Source organism: Poecilia reticulata, linkage group LG17, assembly GCF_000633615.1.
Source record: "Poecilia reticulata strain Guanapo linkage group LG17, Guppy_female_1.0+MT, whole genome shotgun sequence".
Classification (NCBI taxonomy): Eukaryota; Metazoa; Chordata; class Actinopteri; order Cyprinodontiformes; family Poeciliidae; genus Poecilia; species Poecilia reticulata.
Window position 1 is genome coordinate 26,350,052 of NC_024347.1, and position 15,121 is coordinate 26,365,172.

The window sequence follows — 15,121 nt, forward strand, 5'->3', positions numbered from 1 at the left end:
AGATCTCATCTTTTGCTGAAGATTTTCAGAATACATAGCTCTAAAAAATGTTGGTCAAGAATGAGGCCATTTTTAGTTTACAAATATTTAAACCCTTTAGCCAGGTGGTAAGTCAGAAAACAAGGAATAGGAATGGAAAACTCAGCTTGAATTTGAGTAGTTAATGTAAAACAGGAGAAAATCACAGGATGGAGACAGAGGCCCTTGCTGCGTTTATGACAACATTGGCATGATGCCACTGCAAGATGACACAATAAGTGGCCAATTATGGAGCTGTTCTCACATCAGAAGCTCTGAGGCAAAAAGTCATTTTGCAAGGTCACAACACAAAGTTTCTCTCAAAATGTATCAGAATCATTCAGTATATTAAATATCCTCATTTGAAAAGGTACCACACCTACATCTTATTTTGGACACATAACACGTTAAAAATGCAGCAAAAAGGAAGTAATGACGCTCCATGGCTTTTTCTGCAGAGTCGTGTGCTGGTTGTCCTGGTCACCAGCATGTAAAGAAGGGAATCAATCCACAGTTGGCATCTGGCGCCCTCTGCAGACAAATTTAATGCAGCGTTCAATAAGAGGAAAATCTTGCTATCTCCGTTCAGAGTGCTGCAATAAGTATTTTCTCCCACTTTTTGTCTGGTTCAGGCCCTCAAACAAATCATGCAAATAAAAAGGAAAAAAGCCAGAGGAATTGCAAATTGTATGCCGCTTCCTTGGTGGGAACAGCTGCCATCAAGTGTGATGACTAGAGATGAGTCTTTTTATATCATTGAGCCTGAATGTTTGGCCCATTCTTAAGAGCAGAATTGTTTTAATTCAGCAAAGTGACCAGAGATTTTCTGTTTAAAGCAATGCTTTTCTTCCATCTATGAAGCAGATCACACAAACTATTTAGCTGAAATTCTCCCTCAGGATTTTCTGGCAGAGAGCAGAAATCATGGTTCCATTAAGTTACATCATGTTGTCCAGATCCTGAAGCAGAGCAGTAGCTCAGACAATCACACTACCACCATTATATTTTACTGTGAGCTGTGGCATACGTTTTCTGAACAGGCACATTCCAAGAAATGTAATTGTTTTGTCAGTCCACTGAATACTATTTATTTATTTTATTTATTTATTTACAAAAGTTATGACTTTTTAAGAAATATGAAACAGATCTTTGTGTTCTTTTGGTCAGCAGTGGCTTTGGCAATTTCCATTGAGTTTTTATGGTTAGGGGTTATGGTTAGGGGTCAGAAGAGAAATGTTACACTGTTTTTTATACGACAATGTATTTTTTTTTATTGTTAAAATCATGACACTTAACTGAGGCTAACAATGTTAGCTTAACATTGCTTTAAATTCTGAGTGGTTAAATTACCTCCTACATGAGTCACTGATACACTCTTTAGTAACTGTGGACAATGTGTCACGTTTGGAATGGAGGATTCAAGTTCAGAGAACTGGCAGATGAAAGATCTTAATGAACAAGAATTAAAAAGAAATTTACAACAATGTATATATGGAGGACACTCAGGAAACCACTGGACCAAAGCAATCACCAGGCGCCAAAGAAGGACAGGAAGATCAGCAGAGTGCAACAGATGGAGCTCGTAAAAAATAATGAAACCAGGGAGYTTAAATATACTAGGAGGAAATGGAACAGGGATGACGACACAAGACCCAGAGGAACTAATTACAGGTGAACGGATGCAGCTGGAGAAGGAGCAGGTGGAGCCAAATGAGGAAATGATTATCAGCTGGGACTGGGAGCAGAATGATACGCTGAGGCGAAGTGAAACATGAACAAAGAGAATGAAAGAAGAAAGGAAAACTCACCAATAAACAAACATAATCTAACATCTAATTTAACAAAACAAATCCAAAACACAAGCAACGAGAACTGAACCAACACAAAGAACATCTCCATTGTTTCCGGTGTCGTTAATCCAATGTACGTAATTGCATTTTCACACTTCCTCATTTTCTAGAACTGATTAATTTGTCTTAATTTTAATCAGTTAGTGTGCCAATCGTCATTTATTTGTCTGTTTGCTTAGTTAATATAGTCATTTTGATCATTWAATTTTTTTTGTGTGTCTGTATTTTTTGTATGATAAATGTCTGTTTATGGTTTTACACTTGCCTTTATGAAAAGAGCTCTGCAACTAACCTTTGTTCTTAAGCTTCTGTCAATCGGGACATAGTGTGTTGCTTTTTGAGGTCTTTTACTCTACTCTGTGTAACGATGCAGACTCTATTTAGTGATTTATTGATTCTACAAGTTTGACAGTAACATTTTGAAAATGAAGCCATCATGTCACCACTACATTTTTTAAGTTATATTCGCCTGATACTAAAATTAGTTTGATGGTGTGAAACATACATTTTATTCACATTTTGTTAATGCCCCGGTCGTAATTATTTCTGCAAGTTCAAATGAGAAGAATRGCATTTAAAGTCAGCAGATTATTGTGGTTTCCCCTTTATTCTCCCTCCCTCATTTTCAAGCCATTTAGGCTGTGGAGGCTTCTGGCACTTTGAATTAATGAGCCAGTTTGTTGCTAGAAATAACAACGGGATAATGGATGTTAAGAGCTGTGAAGTGTGATCTATTCCACATCGACCAAAGGGGCAAGCGGGATCGTGCGTGGTTGTCCGTCTTGTGTGTCTCAGCGTTGGCTCTCTAACTAAATCTGCCCAGGGTTCACTTGCCTCTTTCCTTGTGACAGCTGGGAAATAATCCACCCACCACCAAAAGCAACTTGAACAAACTAAAATAGGGATGTTGATTGAAGGAAGAAAATTTCACAGTTAAATCACTAAATCATTTTTAAGCTTTTTCATCACACCYCACATTCGACAAGCAAAAAAAAAATTATTTCCGCTACACCCGCCAGCGTCCTCTTAATTTCTTAATTAGTGGGAGGGTYCAACAATTAACAAACCAAATCACAACTTTTTAAATATAATAATTTATTACAGACTTACATTCCAGGCTAGTCTGAAAAACCAGACTAGTGGAGSTTCACAAATATTTTTATATTTATATTTTCTTTTTCTTTCATTTTTCTATGAAATTAGYCAAGAAAACAGTGCAGAGGTGAAGCCGAAAGTACACATGTACTTCCAGAGCCATAACATCATCTGGACTTTCCCAATTAACCTGGGAAATTAATTTTAGCTGATATTAGCTTCTACCAATCTGGAAACGTTTCATAGAGTTCAAACACTTTAAAGGACTCATGCCTTGTGCAAACCACAAGAACCACAAGTCTTATTCCGGATCAAATCAATTTCAAGCAGACAAAGTTTCTATCTTCTACTTGTTCACAGCTCAACTGGATTAGTCATAGTGCAAACCAACAATGTGAAAACAAAGAGTCACATGCATCACATAACCACAGCGGCTTAAATTCTTCTGGCATCATGACAAAAAAAAAAAAAAAAAAAGCTTATACAAACTGTTATGGTTAGGGGTCAGAAGAGAAATGTTACACTGTCTTTTTTATACAACAATGTATTTTTTGTCTTACTAATATAGCATCTAGTTACAACAGATCTATGGGGAACATTTTCTTGGGGACACTCATACACTTTCAGTGCTTATTATATATATACACACTGCTCAAAAAAAATAAAGGGAACACGCAAATAACACATCCTAGATCTGAATGAATGAAATATTCTCATTGAATACTTTGTTCTGTGCAAAGTTGAATGTGCCGACAACAAAATCACACAAAAATCATCAATGGAAATCAAATTTATTAACCAATGTAGATTTGGAGCCACACACAAAATTAAAGTGAAAAATCACACTACAGGTTGATCCAACTTTAATGTAATGTCCTTAAARCAAGTCAAAATGAGGCTCAGTATTGTGTGTGGCCTCCACATGCCTGCATGACCTCCCTACAATGCCTGGGCATGCTCCTGATGAGGTGGCGGATGGTCTCCTGAGGGATCTCCTCCCAGACCTGGACTAAAGCATCCGCCAACTCCTGGACAGTCTGTGGTGCAATGTGACGTTGGTGGATGGAGCGAGACATGATGTCCCAGATGTGCTCAATCGGATTCAGGTCTGGGGAACGGGCAGACCAGTACATAGCTTCAATGCCTTCATCTTGCAGGAACTGCTGACACACTCCAGCCACATGAGGTCTAGCATTGTCCTGCATTAGGAGGAACCCAGGGCCAACCACACCAGCATATGGTCTCACAAGGGGTCTGAGGATCTCATCTCGGTACCTAATCAGGCTACCTCTGGTGAGCACATGGAGGGCTGTGCGGCCCTCCAAAGAAATGCCAACCCACACCATTACTGACCCACTGCCAAACCGGTCATGCTGAAGGATGTTGCAGGCAGCAGACCGCTCTCCATGGCGTCTCCAGACTCTGTCACGTCTGTCACATGTGCTCAGTGTGAACCTGCTTTCATCTGTGAAGAGCACAAGGCGCCAGTGGCGAATTTGCCAATCCTGGTGTTCTCTGGCAAATGCCAAGCGTCCTGCACGGTGTTGGGCTGTGAGCACAACCCCCATCTGTRGACGTCGGGCCCTCATACCATCCTCATGGAGTCGGTTTCTAACCGTTTGTGCAGACACATGCACATTTGTGGCCTGCTGGAGGTCATTTTGCAGGGCTCTGGCAGTGCTCCTCCTGTTCCTTCTTGCGCAAAGGCGGAGGTAGCGGTCCTGCTGCTGGGTTGTTGCCCTCCTACGGCCTCCTCCACGTCTCCTGGTGTACTGGCCTATCTCCTGGTAGCGCCTCCAGCCTCTGGACATTACTCTGACAGACACAGCAAACCTTCTTGCCACAGCTCGCATTGATGTGCCATCCTGGATGAACTGCACTACCTGAGCCACTTGTGTGGGTTGTAGAGTCCGTCTCATGCTACCACGAGTATGAAAGCACCACCAACATTCAAAACTGACCAAAACATCAGCCAGACAGCATAGGTACTGAGAAGTGGTCTGTGGTCCCCACCTGCAGAACCACTCCTTTATTGAGTGTGTCTTGCTAATTGCCAATAATTTCCATCTGTTGTCTATTCCATTTGCACAACAGCAGGGGAAATTGATTGTCAATCAGTGTTGCTTCCTAATTGGACAGTTTGATTTCACAGAAGTCTGATTTACTTGGAGTTACATTGTGTTGTTTAAGTGTTCCCTTTATTTTTTTGAGCAGTGTATTTATCTCAGGAAAACATTTATATTTAGAATTTTTTAAACCAGGAATTATCCCATTGCATGGTGACGAAGGAATCAGTCTGACTTCTTGGTACACAAAAAAATTGCCAAAAGGTTATGGTTGATTTATTCGAAAGTCTCTTTAGCTTTTGAAGACTTTSATATATATTATAATCTTATAGCTTTGTGCGCACTGATTGAGACTATGGTTGTGAATCTATTAATAGATAGATTCATGGCATGATGAATGTTGTAGRAAAATATTAAGATTGTGTTACAAACCATACCTCTGTCATAATTATTGTGAACATAAAATCAGAAATTTACAAAATAAAGATGGAGAATTTATTTTCCATGTTAGGGTTCACATGGATAAAGTAAGGAAAATATCACTGTGACTTGTGTCACCTCACAAGAGGCTAGAACCTGAACTTTATTTCAATGTGACACAGTGTTATTATACTTTAATATGGTCATGTTCTAGCCAAGGCCCATGGGTGCAGACTTCCTTAATCGTCCTAGTTCACACAAGATGCTCTGCTTACAGTTGGAAGGTCTGAATACCTTAATATAGCTGTAGAAAAAAAACTGAATTTCACAAGTGACTTTATTCACAGTTCCTCCTTGATTTGTGTAATTGTTTTTGTCTTTGAGAAAGTAGACACACATGCATGCCGCTCTTCCCAGATTTTTAGTAGAAAACCATTCCTGCAAATTTTTTCTTTCATGTAACAATCAAGGACAAAAACAGCACTTTGTCTTGATTTACAACATATATCACCATAAAATGCATTAATACTTGTGGATGTAATGTAAAAACAAATGACACAGTGCACATGATAGAAGAAACTCAACTTATTGTCCTAACTTTAGATTAATAAGTCTGATGTCTTTTCTGACATACAACAATAAAAGACAAAAGAAATACAAAAAGAATATTCAAAAACTTCTGACTTATGCATTTTACCCAACATTATTATCAATGTTCAGAGGTGCTTAAAACTTTATATTTCAATATTTTCTGCCTTATTGTAACCAAAAATATCAAACGTTTTGGTACAAAAGTAAAAATATGTATGGAAAAAAAAGAGTAGAGTATAGAACCACATAAAGAAATAAGATAAACAGACTTTATTTTGCAGAAGAACATAAAAAAAAAAWKTTWWAAAAAGTAACCCCTTCTTAGCTATGTTGGTGAATCCAAAGCATTAATTGCTACATTTAATGAAACTCCAGTAATATCAGTAAGAAAGGAAAACTTCTTCRTGGGGATCAGTTAATGGAAATTATCTTTAGAGAATATTAGGCACATGAAACCTAAAGAAACAGTGAAATGAGGAACACAGACATCTTAGAAATTACAATTATTTGTTGCATGTTGCCAATTCCACTGAAGGACACAAACCTTTGTTGCAGATCTCCATGTAGCCTGGGACCTGGTTCAGACTGCTTCCTGCTGTGTAGACATATAAGTTAGAGACTGGAGACACACACAGACTGATAAACACTGATTTGTGCAAAAAAAAAAAAAAAAAATATATATATATAAGGTATATATTTTTATATACAATTTGCATAACATTAACAAGATTGTGGAGGAGGCAGTAAGGATTTGTCACTGCGGGAGCCAAAGTGGTTGCGAGGCCCTGTGCAGAGTTAATAAGCTGCTCTATTACAGACAAATCTAGGCACCATAAAAATGGCATGGTGCAAGAATTGATTGCAYAATCAAGACATAATACAGGTGTTTAAAAAAAATAAAATAAAAATCAAAAAACAGAAACCTACCCTCATTGAGCAGAAGGAGGGAGATGCAGATGGCTTGAATGTAAAGTTGAGGTTTGACGTTTTCAGGCTGCTCAGGTAAGTATGCTTGATCTCAAGATAAGAAGACATTTCATTTACAATCTGGAAGAAAAGAAAAATCATGTGAGAGAAATAAATAAATTTTGTTACAAATCATAACATTTCTATATCTCCTAATAGGATGCTGTAATCACCTGATAGGCACACTGCTCTTCACTGTCGAAGCACTTGTGTCGAAGCACAAGTGCTTCGACAGTGAAGAAATCTTGTGATGTGACTTGGGCACATCACAAGATTGCTTCAAACAAGCACAGAAAATTCACCAGACAGTAGAATAAGGACATACTATATCAATAAACTTAAATTGTACAAGTTCAGAAACTTCAGATAAATCAGTTGTTCTGAAAGTAGGAGGCATCCAACAAATGCTGTCGCATTTTGCGCGTTTTGCTTGATTAAGCCTTCTTTTGAAGTCATGAGATTCAATGACACATGAAAAGCTTTCGATGACTCAGTGAGCTGACCACATGTAGAGACGTTATTTATGAGAGAACATGCTATGTGAGGGCAAAATGTTTGATGGAACCACAAAAAAATCAAATCATGGTATTAAGTTTACAATTCATTTATTAAAGATGCTTTTTTTTCTTTTATTCCGTTTACAGAAATTTACTTAACTTGAATACTTTTTTGTTGAAAAGGTTGTCTTGTCAATAAAGATCATAAAATGTCAACATGCAGTTGTACTTTTGGTTCTATATAGTATTTATATGGGACATCAAGAAATTCATGAGAATAAACTTCTTTGTTAACTGACAATAATTCCAATTTCCTAACCCAATTAGAAAAGTAATGTATTCTGGAAAAAAAGTATGTTGGACATTTTTCTTATGTATAATTTGATTCTTTAAGGAACTGATAAATTTGTGATATACAGACATAAATATTATTGATTTAAAAAAATGGCTCACAGATATAGAGGCAAAGGGAAATCAGATGTTGGATTGGATGATTGGAAATTATAACCGCACTTTTGTTTAGTCACTCAACACACCAAATCATCTTTGGTGCACTCAAGTCTGAACTTTGACTAGGTCACCCAGAGCTTTCTTTTGAGGTATTCAGAGGTGCATTTACTTTGTGGGATTTGGATAAACGTCCTCCTGCAGTACCCAAGAGTACTCCAGCCGAAAGTTAAACATTTTCTATTAGAATTTCCTGCAAGAGAACAGAATTTATTATTCCATCAATACGGCAAGCTGTCCAGGTTCTGAAGCTGCGAAGCATCCCTATATTATCATACTACCACCCACCACCATGTCAGTTTGAGGTTGTTTTCTCATTTATCTGGTTTCTGGTTATCTCATCAAATATAACTGGAAACAYACCTTCAAAAAGTCATCATTTTGTCAAGTTGGAGACTTTGAATTTGTATGCTTTGTATTTTTTTTTCTAGAATTTGTTTTTGATATATCTTTTCTCTTAATAAATGAAAATATAATTTAAACAGCTTCTTAGTATTTACACAGTGCATTTTTTTGTCCAATATGGAAAGGAATAAGAATAAGACTAAAACTGTTAAATGTGACAAAGAAAAACAGAAGAAACTGAAGAACTGAAAGGTGTACAGTTTTAGTAATTAAAAATCAGATCTGAGATTTCTTTTATACTACACCTGRATTATATTGTATGTATAATTTTTACTAGATTTCTTTCTTCCAAAAGAGAGAAATAAATCAATGAAACATTTTATGACAAAATTAAAAATATCTTTAAAAACTGGTTTGTTTCATCGAGATTGACTTTGTTGTTTAATTGAAGAAAATCAGCAGAATTCAACACTTGGTCAGACAATAACCACAAGACTTCAGTCACACAAATCAATTTCAAGCTCCATTGCTGCGCCTCATGACAAGCCTGATGTATAAATTGGCTTGCAGCTCTCTTACTCATTCATGATTTATTCAGCGAGGAAGCAAGTCGAACAAATACTTTCCCACTTCTGAAGAAAGACGCCATGAAGACCGCGCTGCTGGCCTCTGCTCTCCTTCTAGGCCTGTTCGGCTGCTTGGTCGCCATTCCTCCTCAGGATCCTTTCCCCTTTCCTGTTCCTTACCATGCTTTCTGCAGAGTTTTATGGTGAGTACATTTCCTTCCCCCCTCTACCTTGCTGGACTAAATCTGAATTTTGATTTCATTGTATGTGCTAAAAAAAACAAAAAACAAAAAAAACAAAAGAAAAGAAAAAACAACCCTCTTTTTCCCAGGCTCTTTGCAACACCTTGTGCAGAAATCAGCACCACAATTGCAAAGCAAATCCAAGCCTTCAGCCCTGAGTATATGGTAACAGAGCACAAGTTTCTCATTCTTCTTAAATAAATGAAAGGATCTGGTGTGATGTTCTGGGCTGGCTTTTTGTTTTTTTTACAGCTCTCTTTGGCAACTCCTTTGACAATCAAAGCAAACCACACTTCCCCTGATGGCATCACCGCTCAGAACATCACCTTCTCCTTCAGTTCCACCATCTTAACTGGAGGCTGCCGTGTTTCTGTGAGTAAAACATTTGTGTTGGAGCTGATTTATAGAAATGTTTTACATTTGTTTTGTTGTTTGATTTCAGTAGATTTTTTGCTATACAATTATATGCTTCTTTTTTAATCTAAATGAAGAAAATTGAAATATAATGATACATATATCTTAAATCAGCAAGCACAGAAACTCTTAAAACAATTGATAATTACCACTATTTTTAATTGGCTACGTAATMTGCTCTGTAGGCTCAGTCCATCTCTCTTGGATTCACCAGTCTTCTTGATGATGGGCTTAATTACTGCAATTTGTACAAGCTACTGTCAGGTAAGCAAACAAACTGGAAGAAAAACTTATTCTGGACAGCATTACTTCAAAATATGTGTTTGTTATAACAGAGCTGCTTGTTTCCTCAATGTTCTACTTCTAGYGAGCGGACTCACCTCAGCTCCAGGCTTCCTGGAGATAACAAACGAATGGGCCTGTCTGGGATTCGGGATGGCCAAATGCAAAGCTTGAAGAAAGGCTTTAGAATACCAGTCACCTAAAAAAATAATTCAAATTGCCTTTTGAACCAAAAAAAGATAAAACTGATTTTCTTTTACATGGTGGAATTTACTTCTTTGTGCATACTTAAAAAAATAATAAAAGCTGGAATTAAAATCTGCCACTGCTTGTCACTGCTGTCTTTTCTATTCTTCACACTGTTGTATTTATATTATCAGGTAAGATCTTGGAAATATGCCCAGAAATAACAGAAAATGACATTAAAAGTGTGTTGTTAAAAATGATTCTCAAATAATTGTTTTTTCTAGTATCTATACCAATTTAATGACCCTTTTCTCCAGCAGTCACTTAGAAAGAGAGAGAGAGAGAGAGAGAGAGAGAGAGAGAGAGAGAGAGAGAGAGAGAGAGAGAGAGAGAGAGAGAGAGCTGTACGACTTAGACAGGTTGTCAGTCCTTCACAGGACAAAACAGAGACCAGATCAGGTATTAATTAATTACATTTGCTCAAGTGATTTAAAAAAAAAGGATTTCTCAAATTAGTTTTAGTCTAAAACTTACCTGAGTAATATTATTTTGAAGAAGGATACTGACAGAGAGGCATGGGGTAGGCATCCATGCATACATACAGTAAACTCATTCCTAGGGGCAATTTAGAGTAACCAATTGACCTAACAGACATGTTTTAGGCTGTGGGAGGAAACCACAATACTAGCAGTGACCCCATGCATACACAGTGAATATGCAAACTCCAGGCAGAAAGATTCCAGGCCAGAAATTGACCCTTCCTGCTGCAAGGTAACAAAAAAATGTTGTATTTATTTGCAAAAAATGAGAAAAGAGCTTTCAGACCTCAAATAATGCAAAGAAAACAAGTTCAGGTTATTCTAGAAACAACAATACTAATGTTTTCACTCAGGAAGAGTTCAGAAATCAATATTTGGTGGAATAACCACAAGGTTTTCAGTGGAGTTCAGTTCAGTGGTCTCTTGATTTTTTTTTTTTCCAGAGCTGTACATTTTAGCAGGAGTGGTCATGTTTACAGCAAAACATAAGCTGTTTTCATTTTGGATTGTGTGGGTTTGTTTGCATGCCTTATTGTGTCAGCATTTTAATGTTGCAGACATGGTGCTTTTCCTTTGTACTTATATTACTACAAAAGAGATCAGAGCCATTCAGGAGGCAGATGATCCCTGATGGATCAAAGCCAGGATTGATTTGGAACCTGAATGCTAAGGAAGGAAAGACTTCAATCKCAACTGGTAAGGATGTAAATGTTCCACATATACATTCCTCTTGTCGTCTTTGGCACCAGATATTTGGAAAGAGTTGAGGATCCTACAGTATAAAAATCTCATAATGCAACCCTGACAGATGGTGCATAAATTTTAGGAAATGTTAATGGACTTCCTTCTCTAAGCTCACCATATAATTTAGCTGAAGTCGGACTCCATTAAAAGGACAGTGTGTCCACTGTGTGCTTTCACTGGACTGGACATGATGATTCTTTATCATAAATAGACCAGAAAAGATGGAGTTTGATCAGCATGTTTTTATGCCTTCATTTTCTGAACTTTTAAACTTTTTTATGCCACTATCACATGTATTTCACAGTCATATACAGMTCTGGAAAAAAAAGAGACAACTGCATTAAATCCCATTTGACCATTTCTCATTTTCTGCAAATAAAAACAAAATTTTTGTTTAGAATTTCAGAGACTTGCTGTCAGTACTTCATAGAATAAAACAGCAATGTTCATTTTATTCAAACCTATAAATATTAGTTCTGTTTTAAACATGTAACTTAATAAATATGTGCTGCCGAATCTATGCTGTTTGTTTTATAGTTTCTGTTTAATCTCTGAAACCACCTGTCTCATTTGATATCATTTCCCTTCAGATTTTATGTTCAGGCTATCGAAATGCACAAAGACACCACTGTCTTTGTGCGTTTGTGCATATGTTAAACTAATAGCGTCATTCTCTCGCCATGTTGATGCTTCAAGCTGTTAACGCAGACAAGATAGTCACGTCCTGAATCATCAGAACAACCAGAAGTTAGCCATCACATTGAACTTTATTGCTTCAATTTACATTTTTACATGATCAACGACAAATGCAGAATAATATGTCTGTCTTGGTCATGTTTTAGAAAATTTCTGATTGTTTACCTGGGCTTTAAACAAGCAAAAAAAAAAACAAAAAAACAACAACAATATTATTGCCAAAATAATAATAAAATCAATCATTAAACTCAAGCAATGGAAGCATATAACTACACTAAATGCAAACCCTCCCCCCAAAAAACATATTTCTGCTCGTCAAGAAAAAACATGTTCTTGAGCTAAGAATCATTTCTCTGAATTCTATGGAACAATTCATCTATTGACTTTCCTGCCCAACTCCTGAAATATATTTATATGGTCTAAGCCATTGTAACGCATACAATAATAACCATGCAATTATCCTCCAGGCTGTAGGACAGTCAGCAGGCTGTGGGTGCTGCAAGTGTAACAATTTTCTTTAGTAACGGAAAACAATCTCAAATCCACATGCATAATTGTTTGAGAACATAACAGTCTTGTGGTGAGCATGACTGGAGTGCAGCATTTTGTTGTCATTYTTTGTAAAATAAAAAGAATGCAAGAAAATAATGTTATAGATCTTTTCAGACAAAGACAACAGTATTTCCATCAAGCAAATATTTATTCACACTTTTTAATCAGTGATCTTAGTCCATATGGAGAGATTTAAGTTTTAACAATGAGAGCTTTTTCATGGTCACTCCAACAAATGTGCATTTAGTCATGCGCAGGACAAGACAATCCTCCAGCAAAACATAGCCTTTGCTAAAAAATAAACATGTTTTCTTCTTTTTGCTCCATTGTTTTTAATCACACATTTTTTGTTTTTCTTCTCATTTGCAGACAGAAGCGCCGAAGCCAAGACAGAGCCACTCATTGGTGAATTCAACAAAGCCTGGGGTTTTGTTGAGTCCACTTCCTGAACAAGAAAATACAAAACAAATTTTAAAAAATGACAAGTGGGCAAATGCTGAAAAATGTCATGACTGGAATGATTGTTTAACTGAAAATTTGTCTTGCTGGTTATTATTTATCCAAGTGCACAAACTGACCTTTTATAACTTTGTAGAGGTTGCAGTAATTTGTTCCATTATCAAATGGGCTGAACCAAAACGGAGACACTGAGGAACCCTGGATAGATATGAATCCAGAATAGTTTACATGAAGAAAAAGCACTTAGCTTAGACACTTTTTTGCTCTTGCCTTTAACATTAAAAAGTATATAACCGAGGTAAAAGTGGCTTGAACTCAAGAGACATTTGCCTCACCTGTACATGGCAGCCCATACTCAGGGTTGTAGAGTCCATTGTGAAATTAAGGTTTGCAATTTCACCATCTTTGGCTGTGTGATTGGCTAGAATCTGATCTGGTGTAACCGGGCCAAGCTGAGGTAGAAGACAGAAATGTTTTTAGCCTCTATTAATCTGTACAACTCTGAAAGTAGTACTGCACTTTTTTTGTATACCTTGTATGACTTCTTGTCGTCTTTTATGCCAGTCACAATGGCCATGTTGACCTGACCACACGGAACTCCAAATAACCTGGATCAGATCACAGTTAGAAGTCTGGCTCCATGCACAAACACTTCRCTAAACAACATACACACAGACAAACAAACACTCCCTTACCAGATAATCCTGCAGAAGGCGTTTGAAGATGGAGCTGGTCTTCCACTTGTGATGATGATGCACATTCCTAAAAAGAGAAGGAATGCCACAAAAACAGTCCTCACARCCATGATGAGGGTCTTTCTTCTGGTTTCCGAAGGCAGGACTGACTAATTATTTCTTCCTTTGGGGTTTATATGGAGCATTGGACTCAAAGGCAGCACCTGAAAGGCGCTTGGATTGTCATGTGGAGGCATGGAAATGCAATTTGGATGATGGTGAGCATGACCCAGGCAGCATGTTTGTCATCTTTCAAGGCTAATTAAGATATCTTAGTGAATCAAAAGGCCGGAGGAGGACAGCCATTGTGACTTATGCCTTAAAATAATCTGCACTGTCCCAACTGACCCAAACGTGAAAGCTTAGACTAATGTCAAAGTGAGAAAAATATTAGCATAAAATATATTTTAAATGAGCATCCCTTTATATTGGGGTGTTCATATTTGGTCTAAWCTGTAAAACAGAAAATAAAATTGTGTTATAATTGTATTGTTATATAACATGTTGTTGAATATTTRATTACATTATTTCTTTGACCTTTTTGTAGAAATAATAATAATAATAATAAAAAACTTAAACTGACACACAGTTAAGTTATAAGATAATTTAAAACTATTAAGGAGCCACATTTATTTCTGAGCTATAGTGTAATATATGTTTCTTTTATGTCATTTTTGGATGGAAATTGTGTTTTCCTTCAGTCAGACAAATGATTATGTTTTTCTGACAAACTTCTACCTATACAAGGATCAAKATATATTTTGATGTGCAAAACAGGTCAGATTGTATGTGCTCTTCCTGGTTGTATACATGTACATTTCTTAGGAGTGATTTAAAATGTATTTGTAAGAAAATTGAGCATCTGTGTAAATAATCAGTTTTTCAGAAGATGGAAAAACAAAGYCAGCAAAAAGTCMCCATCCATCACAARGASATTTGYTTTATTGCTTAGCTTGTTCTGCTTTGTGTCTGTSTCACTAACGTCACATTATGTCATCACAGAAGATATAAMTGACTCCTCACATGGTGAATTTCTTTTCACAACACAGCTCTCCAGCTGCTGCCACCATGACTCTCAGATCTCTGTTGGTCTTTGCTTTATTCCTGCAGTTTGTTTTACCTGCCTCATCAGCTGTAGATCCATCAAAATGCATAGCAATATGGTAGGAAATCAAAATATTCACAATTGTTCAGATGTCTCTTTTTTATGTACTGCTTGTTACTTTCATTGTCTGTCTGTCTGTGTGTCTGTTCTAAGAAATGAGAGGAATCTTTCTTGCAGGACTTTTAGGCTGCCCTGCTCTGAACCTGTGAGTGATCTGGTGAACCAGCTGAAGGCTTGGAGCACAAAG